The sequence below is a fragment of the Triturus cristatus genome, chromosome 6, assembly GCF_964204655.1.
Source record: "Triturus cristatus chromosome 6, aTriCri1.1, whole genome shotgun sequence".
NCBI lineage: Eukaryota > Metazoa > Chordata > Amphibia > Caudata > Salamandridae > Triturus > Triturus cristatus.
In genome coordinates this window covers 192,434,807-192,452,426 of record NC_140589.1, presented here as the reverse complement: position 1 = coordinate 192,452,426, position 17,620 = coordinate 192,434,807, and the positions used below count along the sequence as shown (strand labels likewise).

General features: G+C 41.0%; 1 long non-coding RNA gene across 1 annotated transcript in view; it reads right to left on the bottom strand.

Moving 5' to 3' along the window:
- Positions 1 to 14,111, bottom strand: part of LOC146816619 (uncharacterized) — a 56,110-nt gene extending 41,999 nt beyond the window's left edge. The window contains exons 1-2 of the long non-coding RNA XR_014962471.1: positions 13,977 to 14,111; positions 385 to 523 (exon numbers count right to left, since the gene is read on the bottom strand). This is a non-coding gene — a long non-coding RNA (uncharacterized LOC146816619). The remainder of the gene's footprint in view (positions 1 to 384; positions 524 to 13,976) is intronic.
- Positions 14,112 to 17,620: the final 3,509 nt, after the last annotated feature.

Genomic DNA, 17,620 nt, shown 5'->3' with positions numbered 1-17,620 from the left:
GATACAAACAAAAAAAGATTGACCAAGGAAAGATATCCAGATCTAAGTAGAAGAGTAAACAAAGTGAGCATGGAGCTTAACAGCACCGAGAACAGATGAAACAGCAGAGGAGTAAAATTAAGAGATAGACGAAGGAACAGCCATAGGAAATCTATTACAGATCTTTCAGCACTGCGCGGGAATCCGCGCAGCGCTGAAGAGGTTAAAATATTGCATTCTGCAGCATACACTGGTGTTATTCCTGAGGAGGAGCAAATGAGAAGCAGGCAAAGAGAAAAAAAAGAAGAAAAAAATTGTTGCTGTGCGTTTAGTAATAGAAACGCCGGTTTTACCTCAGAGGAGTTAATTAATGCGAGTGGTAGGCACAAAATGGCGTCTGCTCACGTTAATATGACGAAAATCACCGCCGCTGCCCTTCGGTCACAGCTGACTGCATTCTCACTCGGAACGGCTCCAAACGTTGCTCCGCACATTCCGAAGCACAATACCGGCTTCTAGCAATGTCAACCGTCACAGGAAAAGGCTGCCATAAGAAGAAGAACTCTGCTCGGACACGGGGCTCACGTCAAAGCCACCATCTTATCGCGGCGCATGGCCACGCCCCCCCAGCAACAGGTAACATTAATCAAGCAAATTATGTCTATAGAAGATGTGGGTATGTCTGCCTATGGTTTCTAATACAGTTTCCTTGTCAACACCATGAATAATGAGCATACCAAGTTATTACCTTTAAATTTTTCAAAATATATATTTAACCGTGTATCGTTATCTACAACTGATGTATGGGAATTAATGGAGAAATGAAAACAAAGAAACCACATTGGAGGAAACCAAATCATGGAAACCCAATTTTAGGGAACAACAATTTTAAGGAAATACAAATAAATCAAAAAGTAAAGGAAACATTTTAAGGAAAGATAATTTTAAGGAAAACCCCAAAATTACATTAACCTTGGGTGGAGTTTAGGAATAGAAAGGGGTTTTTGGGACCCCGGCAATGTTTAGCGGTGATCAGGGGTTTTTAGGAGTCAGTAATGGGTCGAGTTGAGGCATGAAAAGGGTGTCTTTGGTTTCAGAAATGGATGGAGTTTAGGGGTGTTGAGGGTTGTTTTTAGGTATCAGGAATGAATGGAATTTAGGGGTAGTGAGGATTTTTAGGGTTCACTAATGAGTGGAGTTTATGGTTGTGAGTGGTTTTAGGGGTCATTGATGGGCAGAGCTTAGGGCTGTGAGCGTGGTTAAAGTATAGTATTGGGTGGAGGTTAGGGATGATGATGATTTTTTACAGTTGAGGATTGGGTAGAGTTTAAGGAGATAATGAGTTTTAAGAATTCAGTGAAGCTGGAGTTTAGGAGTAGAAAAGGGTGTTTATGGTTCAGGGATGAATGGAGTTTGGGTGTAAATAGGGGCTTAAGGGGTCAGGAATAGGTGGAGTTTAGGCATAGAAAGGTGGTTGTAGCGTTGAGGAAGGGGTGGAGTTTATTGGTAATTAGGGATTTATGGTTCCGGATTGGGAGAAGTGTAGGGGCAAAAGTGCTTTCAGGGTTAAGGGACGGGTGTATTTTAGGTATAGTGAGGGTTTTTTAAGTTTCTTGGATGGGTGGGGTATAAGGGTAGAAAGGGCTTTTACTGGTCAGGGATGGGTGTAGTTTAGGTGTGGTGAGTGTTTTATAGAGTACAGGGATTGATGGTGTTTGGAGTTTGTGAGAGGTCAGGGAAAGATGGTGTTTAGGGGTGGTGAGCGGTCAGACAAAGAAAAGCAATTGAAGTAATTCTTTGACAGTGTAAAAGATAGAAATCGAATATAATATACCCTGAATTAAAGCACTGAAATAAATACCTCCAACAGAACTGTTTCTGAAAATAAGATCTGCAACCATTGTATTTACACCTTAAAAAATAAGCATGTAAAAGCCAATTTCAAACAAAAACATAGTCTATGCATTGGTTACTATGAAATGGTATGTGCCGTGCATTCTGAAAATTTCTGGTAAACAGTTTAGGTGAAATGGTGTCCCAATAATGGCATGCAATAAAATAGTTTTTCTACAAAATCACATACAACCATCTACAACACCAGAGGTAGATGGCACTTTTTAGCTTGTTTTTGATAACTTACCATATTTTAACATATATTTTATACGGTGGTTGATTCACAGTTCGGGATGTATATCTGAAACAGCATGGGCAGCTAGCACTCCTAGTTATTATTCAGTACTTTCCTCTTGTTTTTAACAACTTTCCCAGTTTCAACATATATTTTTAACAGTGCACTGGCTGATTCACAGAGGTTACTGGTTGAATGGGATAGACATAGGTTTCAGTGCAAAGCAAACTTATTCTCTCTAATCCTAAACCAGTCCTAAACTGGCAAATCTTCTGTCACCGGAAAAAACCCTAGTTTGTCATTAGAAATAAAGTATGCCTTAGCTTTTTTTTCTGTTCTTTCACCTGCCTGGAAAATGTTTTTCTATGTAAAGAAATTTCTTCCATAAGGCCCCAGAAAATATACGGGTTCTTGCATTTTTTTGTCACTTCTCCTGTGACATTCATTTCAACATTTGTTTGCGCTAAAGTTAAGTGCGCAAGTATAGTGTGAAGAGTACAGGAATGACCATTGAAAACCTACAACATTATGACTTTGAGGTTTATCACTTCCGTTTCCATTGTCCACCTGCTTTACCTCCCCTCAGACCGCTGGTTTGCACACCTTTAAACCATATTCTTTGAAGTTAATAGTTCCATTTGTAACCTGGTTAGCGTCTTTGTGGCTTTTTCAGGCCTTATATCTTTTAGGGTGCTGCCCTCTCACATGCAGGGATACCAGGAGCCTGATGGCAGACCATGCCCCTTCGTTTATGGAGACCTCTTATTTCATGTTGGCTGTTTCACAAATACACTCCCTCGAGATTGTCTCTCTTTTAGAAGGGGTTACTTTCAGAGACTTTGCTCATACAGCAACATAGTGGTTTACCAGGTGAATAGGTTTAACTCTGACAAGAAAAATTGACAAAATCCTATCTTTCCGGTTTCTCCTCAGTAGACCTTTAACCATAGGCGGAGGTCTATCACACCTTACCAGACTTCTGTCAAGTGTATGGACAGACCTCGCTCCTCAAGTTCATGGACTTGCAGAGCAGTTGTCCCTCATAAATAGACTGACTTTTAGCCAACAGTACTCAGCATTGGGAAAAAAAGCCTTACATTTTGATTCGTTGATCAGCTCTACACGTTCTCTCACAGGATTGGCCTAACTGGCTGTTTATATCAGCAGACACTATCCTGGTGGACGGAAGCCTTTAGAGACCAGTTTTTAAAACACAGCTGGTACCTCTGTCACTTTATTGATGCAGATGAGGTGGCTAGCATAGACAAAGCAAAATGAAGGAAAAAGAGGAGAGATGAGATAGAGAAGGAAAAGAGAGACAGGAGCAGTGATTAATTTGCAAAAAAAGTTTGAGGGCACAAGGTATTTAACACCAGTTCACTGCAGCTGTTACAACCCGCATGTCACTTTAATCTTCAGGTTTAGGTCTGAGCATTATCATTTTTCAAAGATATTTTAAACAGATAAATGCTCCATTAATGGACTTTGCTAAAAAAATAAACACTCAGCGGCATGTGGTGGATTCTCATGAATGCGTATTGGTGTTTACAAATAAGTGCTGGTGCCGAGCCTCAGAAAACACAGGTATAAATTAAGCACTGGAGAAGAGGGGACAAAAAATAATTGGATGGAAAGAGAGAGCGGAGAAGAGGGTGGGCAGGGCTGGTTTCAGGTTAAGCCTACCAGGTTTGCAGAACATATGTGGGTTTGCGATGCAAATAGAGGTGGCCTGCCCATTGCTTACCATGCGTTGGCTTCACTGTCAGTCTCATTTGCATGCTTTTTATTCAATGCCATGTGTTGAAAGTACAACAGACACAGGATGAGGTGGAGAAGTCAGTTTATTCACCCGTGATCCTCAAGCACCAGCTAACGTATGAAGCACACTCAACTTTCGACAGTGACTTCACCTGAAGATTATACAGATGGGTATGTACTAAAGGGAGGAAGGAGAGGGGGGAAGTAGAGGTGGAATAGAACAAAAGAGGGAAGGGAGAAGGGAAGGAAAGGGGTGTATATGTGTGTGATATATACATACACATGTGATAAATACATTACAACACATCTCCCTATGCATAAGGCATAAACAAAGTGGGAAGATAACTTAGTAATGAAGCGGAAAGAAACAGAAAACACCTGAAGACTATCCGAAGAGGATTACATGTCATAATCCGCTTGCCAAGAGGGTGGTCGACGAATCCTGATTCTCTTGGGTTCTTGAGAGTTCGAAGTGGATGCTTCTGGAGTGTTCTCATTGGGAGAATTTGGAAAACACACTTTAGGACAGTGAGCCAAATTGTCCTTGCTCAAGGTACAACCATCTTGGAGCACTACAGACTTATTGATTCTTAAAGGTTTTGAGAATGAAGAAACTTTGGACCAATATACATTAGGTTTCTTGATAACCACCCATTGACTTTCTTGCCAATCTTTGTTGACAGTACCCCATTTCTGGTCGTATCTGGATTTGTAATCTTGTTGATGACCTCCAACCTTTCCCATGACTGAATCCCTGTCTACCCAAATAGGGGACCCCCCATGGAGCCAATTGGGAGTAAGTTTGTAACCCAGGTTCCTTTCCTTGAGGGAGACAAAGGGAGAGACCCCAGAGATGGATGTATGACGTTACAACGCACACTTTTACAACGCATGCACTTACAACGCATTTTTTACAACGCATAATCCATTACAACGCATGACATTACAACGCATGACACTACAACGCATTTTTAAAAAATACCTTTACAACGCATACCATTACAACGCATAATATTAAATTACATTTAAGGTAAGTATTAGATAGTATAGGGGTAAAAGTTACTTTTCTAACTCCAGGGGGTGCAACAGTAGGGTAAGTGTTGGATAGTATAGGGGTAAAAATTACTATTCTAACTCCAGGGGGTGCAACAGTGGGGTAAGTGTTGGATAGTATAGGGGTAAAAATTACTATTCTAACTCCAGGGGGGGCAACAGTAGGGTAAGTGTTGGATAGTATAGGGGTAAAAATTACTATTCTAACTCCAGGGGGTGCAACAGTAGGGTAAGTGTTGGATATTATAGGGGTAAAAATTACTATTCTAACTCCAGGGGGTGCAACAGTAGGGTAAGTGTTGGATAGTATAGGGGTAAAAATTACTATTCTAACTCCAGGGGGTGCAACAGTAGGGTAAGTGTTGGATAGTATAGGGGTAAAAATTACTATTCTAACTCCAGGGGGTGCAACAGTAAGGTAAGTGTTGGATAGTATAGGGGTAAAAATTACTATTCTAACTCCAGGGGGTGCATCAGTAGGGTAAGTGTTGGATAGTATAGGGGTAAAAATTACTATTCTAACTCCAGGGGGTGCAACAGTAGGGTAAGTGTTGGATAGTATAGGGGTAAAAATTACTATTCTAACTCCAGGGGGTACATCAGTAGGGTAAGTGTTGGATAGTATAGGGGTAAAAATTACTATTCTAACTCCAGGGGGTGCAACAGTAGGGTAAGTGTTGGATAGTATAGGGGTAAAAATTACTATTCTAACTCCAGGGGGTGCATCAGTAGGGTAAGTGTTGGATAGTATAGGGGTAAAAATTACTATTCTAACTCCAGGGGGTGCAACAGTAGGGTAAGTGTTGGATAGTGTAGTGTAATATTATGCGTTGTAATGGTATGCGTTGTAATGGTAGTATGCGTTGTAATGGAATGCGTTGTAAAGGTAGTTTTTAAAAATGCGTTGTAGTGTCATGCGTTGTAATGTCATGCGTTGTAATGGATTATGCGTTGTAAAAAATGCGTTGTAAAGGTAGTGCGTTGTAAAAGTTGCGTTGTAAAGGTTGTTCCCCCCCAGAGATAGCAATGGACATGCTGTTGTATGACCATAGCATTTTCCTTATAGCCTCCTCTACTGGTTCATGAGAAGATGGGGCTAATTGAATGGGGTTCTTTATCATCCTGTTGGCTCTCTCTACCAACCCATTAGCTTTGGAACAATAGAGAGGGAATTTGAGATGAGAAATGGACAATTTACTCAAGAATAGCATCATCTCATCTGAGGTAAATTGAATCCCGTTATCGGTAATTACACTACTCGGTATGACTTCTTTAGAAAAAACATCCTTGAAAAATTCTATGAGGGATGAGGTGGTAATGGTTGAGACAAATTTGGTGGAAATCCAATGGCAAAAAGTACAAACATGATTCTTTGGGAGAAGTTCAGTAGATTCAAAGGACCTATAATGTCAAGACCCAACTTGTCCCAAGGTTTAGAAGGAACTGATACAGGAAGAAGTTGGGCTTTACTAATGACTTTAGCCTTGTCACTAGATCCACAAGTTAAACAATCCCTCACAAACCTCTCCACCATGGAGTCAATGTTGGGAGCCCATAATCTTGTTTAATCTTGCTTTTTGTCATGCTCCTACCAGGATTTACTCGTCTTTCACAATCCAGAAATATCCAAGGTTTTTAGATAAGCCCTTACAATTCTTCGGCCCCCCTTTGCAAATGAAATTCTTAAGATCAGTAAGACTGGTGTCATCTTTCCTACATTTCTCCCATTCATCCTTACTAATAGTCGGAATATCAATAGACAGTATGGTTTCTTCAGTGGGTTTACACTGGGAGTTCTCATTGGTGATAGGAAGTCTAGACAGACAATCTTCAATTTGGTTCTTGTTAACAGGTACATAACTCACAGTGTAATTAAAGCCTTGTAAAGCTAACACCCATTTTGAGAGGTGTGGGTGGCTTTTTCAATACATTTGGCGGAGAACATGGGCAGTAAAAGTTTATGGTCCGTTCTTACGGTGAATGGAATTCCCCACAAAAAGAATTTGAAATGATGTATGGCCCAGTAACGCGAGATTCTATGGTAGAATAGTTGCATTCTGGATCTTCCAATGTCCTAGACGCAAAAGCGATTACTCTTTCTTGCCCATCAATACTCTGTGTGAGGGAGGCTCTCAACCCTTTCATGCTGGTGTCAGTAGTCAAAGTGGTTTTGGCATTGGGATGAAACATACTTTAGAAGGAAGCTTCCATGATTGACTGCTTGATGTGTGCAACATCTTTTTGACATTGGGAGATCTATTCAAAAGGAGTACTTTGTTTTAGTAATTTCCTGAGAGAATGTACTTGATCTGCAAACCTCTTAACATATTTGGACATGTAGTCTACTAACCCTAGGAATGATTTTAATTCTTCTTTGTTAGTAGGTGCTGGAGCCAACTTGACAGAATCGACTAAACTTGTTTTTGGTTTAATCCCTTCGCCAGAGATAGAATGACCAAGATACACAACGGATTCAACACCTATTTTGCTCTTGTCCTTATGTTAGTGAACCCTGCTTTGCTTAACTTCCCAAAAACTTCCCCTAATACCTTTTTATGTTCCTCCTTTGACTCCCCATACATTAGATGTCATCTTGGAAGCACAGCACCTTGTTAGTCCCTTGGAGAATGTTTTGCATGATATGTTGGAATACTGCCGCGGCAGATGCCAAACCGAACATCATTCTACAAAATTGGTGTGCCCCAAAGGGGGTAATGAAAAAGGTAAGGGCTTTAGAGTCAGGATGGAGAGCTACCTGGTGGTAAGCTGAAGAGTGGTCTGCGCCCCCCACGTGTTTCTGTGTTGCTTCCCCCACCCATGTCCCTTGTGTTTCTTCCATTACCTGCTCCCGCAAGTTGCTTGCATCCCTCTCCATTGCCCCTGTTACTTCTCCCTTCCGTGTTACTTCCCTCTACCTGCTTTCGCATGTATTATTGCTGCTTCAAATTGAATATATATATAAAAAAGGCACCCACGTAATTTTATAGGCACATGCATGCCATAACATAGGTTTTTTTTTAAATTATTTTTCAGCTATGCTACACAGCATCCGGGATGCTGTACAGCAATGCTAAAACCATTGGCAAAGGCAGTAGGTCCCAAAGGTGAGATCTATTAGCTGTGCCAATGCTTGCTTAAAATTTTTTAAAGGGCTGCATTTAGGGGCACATGCATCAAGACCACATATTGTGATTCCCAAATAGTGAATTTTACTAATTCACTATTTTGGAATCAAAAAATGCTATGCACGTAGGAATCACAAAAAAACGGGTACGGTACGGTCCGCCGCCACTAGCCTACACGGCACTGAGAGAGACTTACTATATTGGCGGCGGACCACTCTTGACGAATGTGTGATTACAGAGGGTCGCCCTCTTCTCCAGTGCCATTTTTAGCGATCGACCAAATAAACTTGTTTCCAATGGAAGAGTTATGTTACCAACAACTCCAGACTCACAGGTGGAGTAAAACCCATACAGTGGGTATACAAGAGGGGTTTAGTTAGGAAAAACAGCATAGGGATCCAACCTGGCCTGATGAAGGCCGGATAAAGAACCTATAACCAGCTGAAACATGTCGACCTCTATGCAGACGGAAGGGTGGTGAGCACTTAATCCACTCACACCACCATCATCCGTAGGTATATTTTAGTATACCATTTTTTAGTTCTGACTACGGAATCAAGGAATAAAAATATTATACTGATATTCCTAAGCTAGTTTTAAATCACCATTCTCCTGCACTTTCATAGGATCCTGTATTTTTCCTTTGTTTCTTTATCACTGTTGTATTGTCTATCCTTCCCTATTGCTCCGCCTCTAGCGTTGGTCTGCGCAGAGGCGTTAGTAGCAGTCCTATCATGAAGCATGGCACAACTTGTTGTGGGTGAGGGTAGTTTTAACAAATCAGGTGTGTTCCCCTGGCTAACTACGTTCATACAAACAGAATAAGGACGACTGTTAATTGCTCTACCTCTTTTTGTGCTTTTGCATCTTGTTTAAGGAGGAGGAGGTAGGGTTAATGCTTCTCCCCCTCTCTGTTACATTGTGTGTACTAAATTAAACCTTTTGCCAGGTCCCAACCCTTCTTTTTAATGAATATGTCAACTCTAAGGTAGGCTATGGACAGCTCCAACGGCAGGGTGCAATGTGCTTTAAAAGTTGGACATGTACTTTTATGTTTTACATGTCCTCATAGTAAAAAATTATTACATTCGTTTTTCACTACTGCAAGGTCTATCTCTCCTGTAGGATGATATTGGAGTTGCAGTATGACATTTTAAAAGTGCAATTTTCAAATGCGAAATGATGACTGGTTCATGTTTACTGTCCCTGGGATACTACTTTAAAATCCTTACTTGTGATGAAGTGGGATTTTAAATTACAATTCTGAAAATGCTACTTTTAGTAAGGTTCAGAACACAAAACAATGAACCCGGCTCCGTACTACCGTACACTCCTACTACTCATGGAGTAACTAACAGTCAACTCTTTTATCTGTCCGAATGGAATTTTTATTAGACCATTCCTGTTTCTTATTAATTTAAAAATTGATCAAAACAATTTTTTGGACTGAAAAAGAAACACAGACTTATCAAATTCACACATGAACTTACACGTATATACAATTCACATTAACATACACTTAAAGACAAAAATGGACTTAGACACTGTGAAAAAATTATTGTCAACAGCCTACAACATAACAAAAGCAGCAAATGAATTCATACATTAATCTGATGCAAAGCATATTTTTAGGAAAATGTACATCATATACAAAATTTAGTAATAAACATGAAAATATCCGATGTTCTGAACCACATGTGTTATTCCAACCCCAGCATCAAAAGAGTGTCTGAATACTATATCAATCCTTTATCCAATAATTTCCTTCAACTCTCGCCGCATTCAGAATTAACTAAATGCCTCCCAAAATGCCAACGCGTTTTAAGACCCAGGCGAATAGTACTGGGACTATCATCAGGGCTTCATATAAATGGACCGGATATTCTACAAAAAACTGAATAAATAAATGATGCAAAAACAGCGTCAACCCGAACTAACTCTCTCTCTTGTACATGTAACTAACTTAGTGAGTACCTGTTTTCTAGAGATGGAGCGGCTGCTCCAGCTCGTTTGCTCCAAGAGTTTTTGACTTTTCTGCCACTGGACTCGTTTATGTTACTGCCTACGAGGCTCCCTTAACACTTTGCCAGTATGAATTTCTGAAATGAAAGAACCAAAGTATTGAATATATCTACTGCTACTCTCGACTTACACCCCCAGAGGGAAGCACCAAAAAGATATGTACCTTTACTGCAGAGTATGGGCAGGACTGAGATCCTTGAAGACTCTTTATTCTACAAATGAAAAAACGATATTGTCCTCATTTAACAATGTATCCAAACAGGCAAAATGCATGAAGCACTTTAAAACACTATTAATAAGCTGACTTACTTTACCGCATCTTCACCAATTCAAAACTCTGAATGTACTCGACTTTCATTTTGCTCAGATACGGGCGTGCTTTCCCTAATGGGTATTATCTATAAGAAGTACAAACGTAAGCGCATTTAAGCATACGGGTGTATATTTTTTAGTATTGTCATTTTTAACCAAACAAACACAGGGGCAAAACAGCAACTTACTTTTCACTCAAAAACGAGAAGGAATATTCTGGACCTGTGGATACTCTGCCATAAAAAAAAGACTGATGTGCTGCTACAAGGACTGTCACTCTGCTGGACTGATAACCTGAAGGAGTTTCTGGCTTGCTGTGCACATCTGCTTTACCTGTTGCTTGGGGACTAGGAACTGGACCTGCAACCCATCCTGAAACCTGGACCTCACAGTGACTCAAAGGATAGTCTGCCTATCTTCTGATCTTAGTCTCAGCAAAATAACTGACTCCCCAATACCTCCTGGACCCATCTTCAGTGGGTTCCTGACCCTCAAGCGGTGCACCTCAGGTCCTGGACCATTGGTGTGGGTCAATAAGCTCTTTAAGTAAGCTTTTTGGCTCTTCCCAACTGGGAACAGGCCCGTTCGCACCTGAACCGTGCTGCTCGCACCAAACTTCAGTGTAAGACGGCACCAGCCTGTCTCCTCACACAGCAAGCATTGATGCCATGACGGACTGCCACAGAGAATCTCCAACCCGCCCGTCCACAACTCCCGGCATGCTCTTCGTGCCACTCTGACCACCACCAGCGATGCTCTCCTTGCTCTTGATGACCCTGTCCAGTGTGAAATGGACTCTTGCCACAAAGCTGAGAAGGTGAAACTCCAGGGGGACTAATCTGGGACTGTGTCCGACCTACACTTCATGGCGGTCTGCCTGAACGTTTGACTTTGATCCAGTCCAGCGTGACCAGATAACTGCTATTGGTGCTTTATGCTTTTAGGTGCTATTTTAGAGTTAATTTTTTAAAAATTCATAACTCTGGTTTCCACTGACTGAAAGTTTGTTGATTTGGTCTTGCTTTATTTATTAGATTTTGCTCTATTTTTCGAACTTGTTGTGGGAGCTATTTGTTTGGTGTTTTCACTGTTTCACTGTTTGAAGTGTTGCACAAATACTGCGCACGTTGCCTTTAAATTAAGCGAGACTGCTCGGTGCTAAGCTATCAAATGGTTTAGCACAGGTTAGTTTGGGGTATGCTTGTGCCGTACCCTGACTTGAATTGTAGTTGCTGCTGGAGCCTGGCTCATACCCCATTCAACCAGTTACGCAATTTGTAAAAGATTCTAATATTCAATATGCATTATACATTAATTATACATTGCCATGTGGCAGACACTATTAAAGAACAGCTTCTGCCTATAATGATAAATGTCCAGCTCATTTAGTATGCAGGACATGAAGCATCGCCCATATGTCACCTGCAGCAGTTCCATACCAGCTAGACAATGTACCCATGTAGTGATACAAGAGCACTAAAATGTGAAGGCCAAGCCTAGGACAAACATATAACAAGTATGAAAGCTATTGGTATTACCAATGTTATTAGCCATGATGCACAGTAGAGGAATAACGTATAGATGTTAGTTCAACGCCAGAGTCTAAAGGCATGTGTGTAATATCTACCATAGGTTTCTTACTGGAAGGGTTCTGTAGTGATCACACCTAGGCAGGTAAGTGTGGAAACACTATGTTTAATGTCTCTTCATCTACACAGCTTCCAGGGACAACAGTAACTGCCTCCCAGTATTCAAAGATACACATTCCATCACCATAACAGCGACATCATAGAAACATGGAACAAATTACTGGGAGAGACTAGAAAGACTACTACATCTCCTTTCTGTCCACAACATGAAGAAAAGCATTAAATAAAACTAGAGAAGAGCACCTAGAACAGAAAAAAAGGTTAAACAGAAAAAAACAATGAAATACGCAATAAAAGCACTGCATAAAAAATACCAAACAATAAAAGCATTGCATAAAAATACCAAATGCAAACCTATACAGACCAAGAAACACAGATCTAAGCGCTTGGGCACAATTACTCTCCTGCCACTCCTGCAAGGAGAAACATACTCAAGAGCATAATTGTGAGGCCGAGAAGATGAAGGAAACCTGCCTCTCTGAGGCAACTGTGAACTGTGCCGAAGTGAATGTTGGAGAGCTTAACCACCATTACCCGACTAAAGCCCCAGTTGCAACACAACTCTCCTGGGAACCTTGTAGATCTTAGAAAGATTCCACCAACTCCTCCCATTTACCCGAACAGCAAAACGAGAGGTAGCACTCTGACAGGGGGACCAAATTTGGAAACACCCTTTGCCACACTATGGGGTGACTTAATTCTAACCCAATGACCCACTTTGACACTTGAAGCAAACTCATCCAGATCAGAAACAGGCGAGTTGCAACATGCTTTACCAGCTCGCGCTCGTGAACGGTAAGTTCGCGAGCGCAAGCTGCAGCTCTGGTAGAATTTCTAACCAAGCTGCAGAAAGGCCAGCGCGGACAGCTGTTTGCACAACACTCCACCATTTGCGGAACTTCGTGGAGTTTATTTGTAACTTGGCAAAGTTCGACATAGCAAAACTCCCCGACTTACGCCCAGGCTTACACCACACATTTCACATGAGGACCAAAAAGGGTCAGAATGCCACAGGAGCCAAGTTCTTGTTTTATGCGCAAAAACTCATCATTGCACAATTGATCCCATACAATAGAGACCTTCCTCTTCCTCCTTGCACACAATACTCTAATCAGTGTCTTGTTCTCTTGTAAAAAACATATGCCTAGCAACCACCAAACTGCCTTCAATGTCAAACTGTTTCTCCAACATCTTTACTGCTTGATTCATTCAATTCGTCCTCACCTTCGACCAGATCAAGAGGAGGCAAATGCTCAAGAACAGCCTGATCCTCAAAACCTAAATTGTGCTTTAAAATAAATCTCTTATGCTCAACACTAAACCATGTCCCCCCCCATGGCACCTACATATTTAACAAATGTCCTATACCACACCTTCCACCTAACAGGTGGATCACCTGGAAGCTGTAAAAAGGGAGGAGGAGGTTGAACGTTTTGCATATTTGATTTAGATAAAAAACAAAATATACGTGGAAGAAAATCGTCAAATCCCTTCAAACAAGAAACTTGTATCTGTAAAAGAAAACTGTTAACATGAGCAACAACTACAGCAGAAAATTGTGCAAACAAAACAGAATTTGCCAATGTTAAAACTTTAAACAGTGCTCCCCAGGAACCATAAAAAAATGCACATTGTAAATTCAAACTTGTGCTAAATGTGTTTTCAAATAGAAAACAAAACACTGTAATTAATGAATAAAGCACTCTCACCCACACGGTTCCCACAGAAGGTCCAAATGAAGTGGAGAAGCAATACTGTGAACAGAAAGTACTGTAAATTGGCTAAACAACAATGACAAATTATGCAAGGTACATTTCCTGGCCCGGGGAACACACACAACCAAAAAAGAAAATCATCATGATGGTTAAAAGGACCCTCATGAGAACGTTGATCGAGGTCCACAATCTTCCCAGAGCAAGACGAATAAATTCCAAGAATGCCAGAACTCACAGTAGTTGTCAATCTGTATGTTTCACGAAGGCACGTAGGAGCAAACAGTGTCCTCACAGTTGCATAAAGTGTGTGTGTTTAACGAAGACACACTGATGTGCACAGCAAGGAAGAACGTCGTGAGGAGCCACAGAAGCTACCGCTTAATAATGGAAATGGCGTCCAGTAGCTGATGACGCTAGCTTCCGTGTTTGCGCAATGATGATACGTGCTTAGGCGCACAGTGATGAAGAACATCTGGATTACCCAGCAGCACAACAACGCAAGTAGCAACGTAACTAGAGAAACGGTATTAGGAATAGATAGATGCTGGAAAACGTGTGTGCTACTATATATAGCAGGGAAAATGTCACAGACAACCAGAAAATAGAAGGTAAAGCTATGGAAACTCCGACAATGACTCTGAGAGAACGAGCGAGACCACACTCCGAGGAATCGCCAACACAGATGGGGATTCTACAACGTCATCAGAATTCAGTCTGCACAGCTGGTAAACAGATCCTCCGAAGCAGGGATATGACTTACCAACAGATGTGACTCTCAGGCACACCACAGAGCTCAAAAGCCGGGACAGGCAGAGCAGCCTTGAGAGAACCAATGTTGTGCCAGGTCGAGCAGATGAAATGAAGCAGAAGTCCAACAGAGCCCAGAGACAGTATGATGTCAGGCAATATGAAGGAGACTCCAATACAAACCAAACTACAAAAATGATGAACTTGAGAAAAACAGAGAAAATTAACCACAGCCAAAAAAAAGCTAGAACGCGACCAGGGAGACTGCAGCACATGTGGGTGGAGAGAGGAACAGGCCAATTCGTTGCCAATTTTGTAGTGATCACACTGAGGCAGTAAGGTGGAAACACTATGTTTAATGTCTGTTCATCTCCACACCTTTCGGGGATAACAGTAACTGCCCCCCCAGGAATCAAAGATACACATTTGGTCACAATAACAGTGAAAGAGAGAAAGGAGAGGAGTTGGCCTAACGGCTATGGCGGTCAACCTCAAATTTGGGGAACTGAGTTTGTGTCTCGGCAAGGACGCCAACATCCTGTGATTCTGGGAAATCACTTAATCTACCCGTGCCTAACAAAAAAAAACTGAATGTGTCCTCATGTAAAATGCAACTGGTGCTCATGGAAAGCGCTTTGATACCTGATACCTTCGAGTCAAGTTTGTGCTAAATAAAACATCGTAAAAAAAAAAAGAAATAGTGACATCATAGAAACAAGGAACTAACTACAGGGAGAGACTACAAAGACTACTACAGGTTGCCTTTCAGTTCCAAATACCATGCTTACAGAAAGCTTTAAGCTTTTCACACATTGGATTTGTGGGCTAGAGCGCAGTACATATGCAGTGAGTGAAAGCTTTGTAAAATATAAAAGTTTTCTCATTTTTGGTGCCTGTCTAACAGTCTAGTAGATATGTCTTAGTCTTAAAGCCACATGTGGTAGCGTGGGAATGCCCAGGTATCATCCATGGGACAGCCCCTTAATGGAGCAAGGTTTCGTATTCAAGAAACTTGCTTGTATGCAACCCTCTCAAATAACATGTAACAACGAAACCAACAAGTCTTGTAAAATACTAATATTGCATTACATTCATTATATTTTATCCAGGGGATGCTTGCCTACGTGTATTACTAACAAGTAACCTGAGTGTCAAAAAATGGCCCCTGAAAACGCGGGGAAGTCTCTGCGCATGCGTCTACTGCATCTACATAGTATTCGCTTGGTGGGAAAACTTTGCAGCTGCGCAATAGCTTTAAAAATGGCCGCTTGAAATTCGCATGGTAATGCACATGCTATTGCATAAACTAAACCTATAAGTTCTACTAAGCACTAATGCGAAAAGATTAAAATAAGTAAATGGGGATAGAGTAGAGATAAGTGGTATACAGTAAAATCATTTATTGTTGCATTCTAACGTGTCTTTTTCTGACTTTATTATTGGTTCATATTTGGGCCTCGGAAGGTGACTGAAATCCCTAGCCCACCTGATCCGCAAGCAGGCGCATAGAAACTTCCCGGAAACCATGATGACACACTTGAATCACAGCCAAGGCCACATCGGGCAAAGACGCCTGAGAAAGCCAACTAATGAACCTGACGAGAAAAACAATTTTGAATAAAATGTATAACTTGTATTGATCATAATGTGAAATGCGGGTGGGAATAAAGCTATGGGAAATTAAATTAAGGGGTGGAAACATAGAACAATGGTCTAAAGAGAAAAATATTACTTTTAATATAGTGTGATGAACTCACCTCTTCGCCCTTACCAATCAGAATAGGGGAAAACACGAAGATTGAAACTTTTGGGGGTGGTACACTAATACAGAATAGTATAATTGAGGTAAGTTAGCTAGAGACTTTGTCAGACTTGTCAGATCCGTCATTCCGACTCGTTACCGACCCAACATATATGCTGCTACAGATTCTGTCCGAGACACTGTCCCAGACCCTGCTGCTGCCAGAAACTCTGCTTGAGAAATGAGATACTGATTGATAATCTAATTATGTAGTAGAGGATTTCGGAAGAGGGACACCCCAGGGAAGCAGTGCCAGAGAGGGGTGCGACGCTGGCGTTGCACTTTAGAAAAGGTCACCTTCCCAGATCTGAATCTGCCCGATCCTCTGTCTTCATCCTGTCCTGGGAGATTCTATCTGGTCTATCTTTAAGGAGTTGGGTTCATCTATCACTTTAGGTAAATATAATTCAGCGAAACTTGTCTTTGTACATGCTCTCTCTCTCTTTTCCCTCTTGCAGGTACCGTCTTCATTGATCATTTTTATTGACTTTGCTATATTTGACTTTAATTTGTCTCTTGAGAGAATGTGTTTAAACTGTAATTGATTCTGACTCACAAAATTATTGATTTAGATAAAGTTTTAAAACTTCTCGAGTTTGTGGTTATTTCAAGTTTAAAGTTAAATGTTATTTTTTAGCTTAAACTATCTCAGCACCCTGATTCATTGAGTAAAGGAATCATAAGGAGATCAAATTGGTAAGACTTGGTAAAGGTGAAAATCAAATTACAGGTAAAACTCAAAATTGATGTCCGCGGGGTTTACTAGCTTATTTGTGTGAATGTTATGGGCCCAGGTGAGTATTGTGTATGTGTGTGTGTAACCTGAGCTGGTAACGCATGCTCTATCAGTTTTTCTTTGGTAGCAGAGGCATGGTTAGGTTCTGGTTAGTTAGGTAGAACAAATTGTGGATTGAATTATTTGATTTATGCACTAACAACTGCTATTCATTAAATGTTTATGTATTGTTTTATGTTGTCTGGAATTTCCTGGGACTATTGAATAGCGGGTGGCGAATAGAAGCCATACTGCAGTGAGGTTACTTGTCTGGATCAGGAAAGTGCTGAAATTTACGCAGGACTAAAAGCACTGATTTAGGGATTATTTTTCTTTCGCATAAAAGTGAGAGTAATTGGTAGCAAAGGAGTTCGCTGGTGAAACTTTGGTCTTATATCACCTAGAAAGGGTAATACTGAAGGAGTAGCAGGTTCTCTGATGCTTGTACGAAGAGTAAGCAGAAATGTTTTACTCGTAGGGTATGAAGAGTAAGCAGAAGGGTTTTACTCGTAGTGTGTGAAGAGTACGCGGAAAATAGTGCAAAACAGCGCAAAGT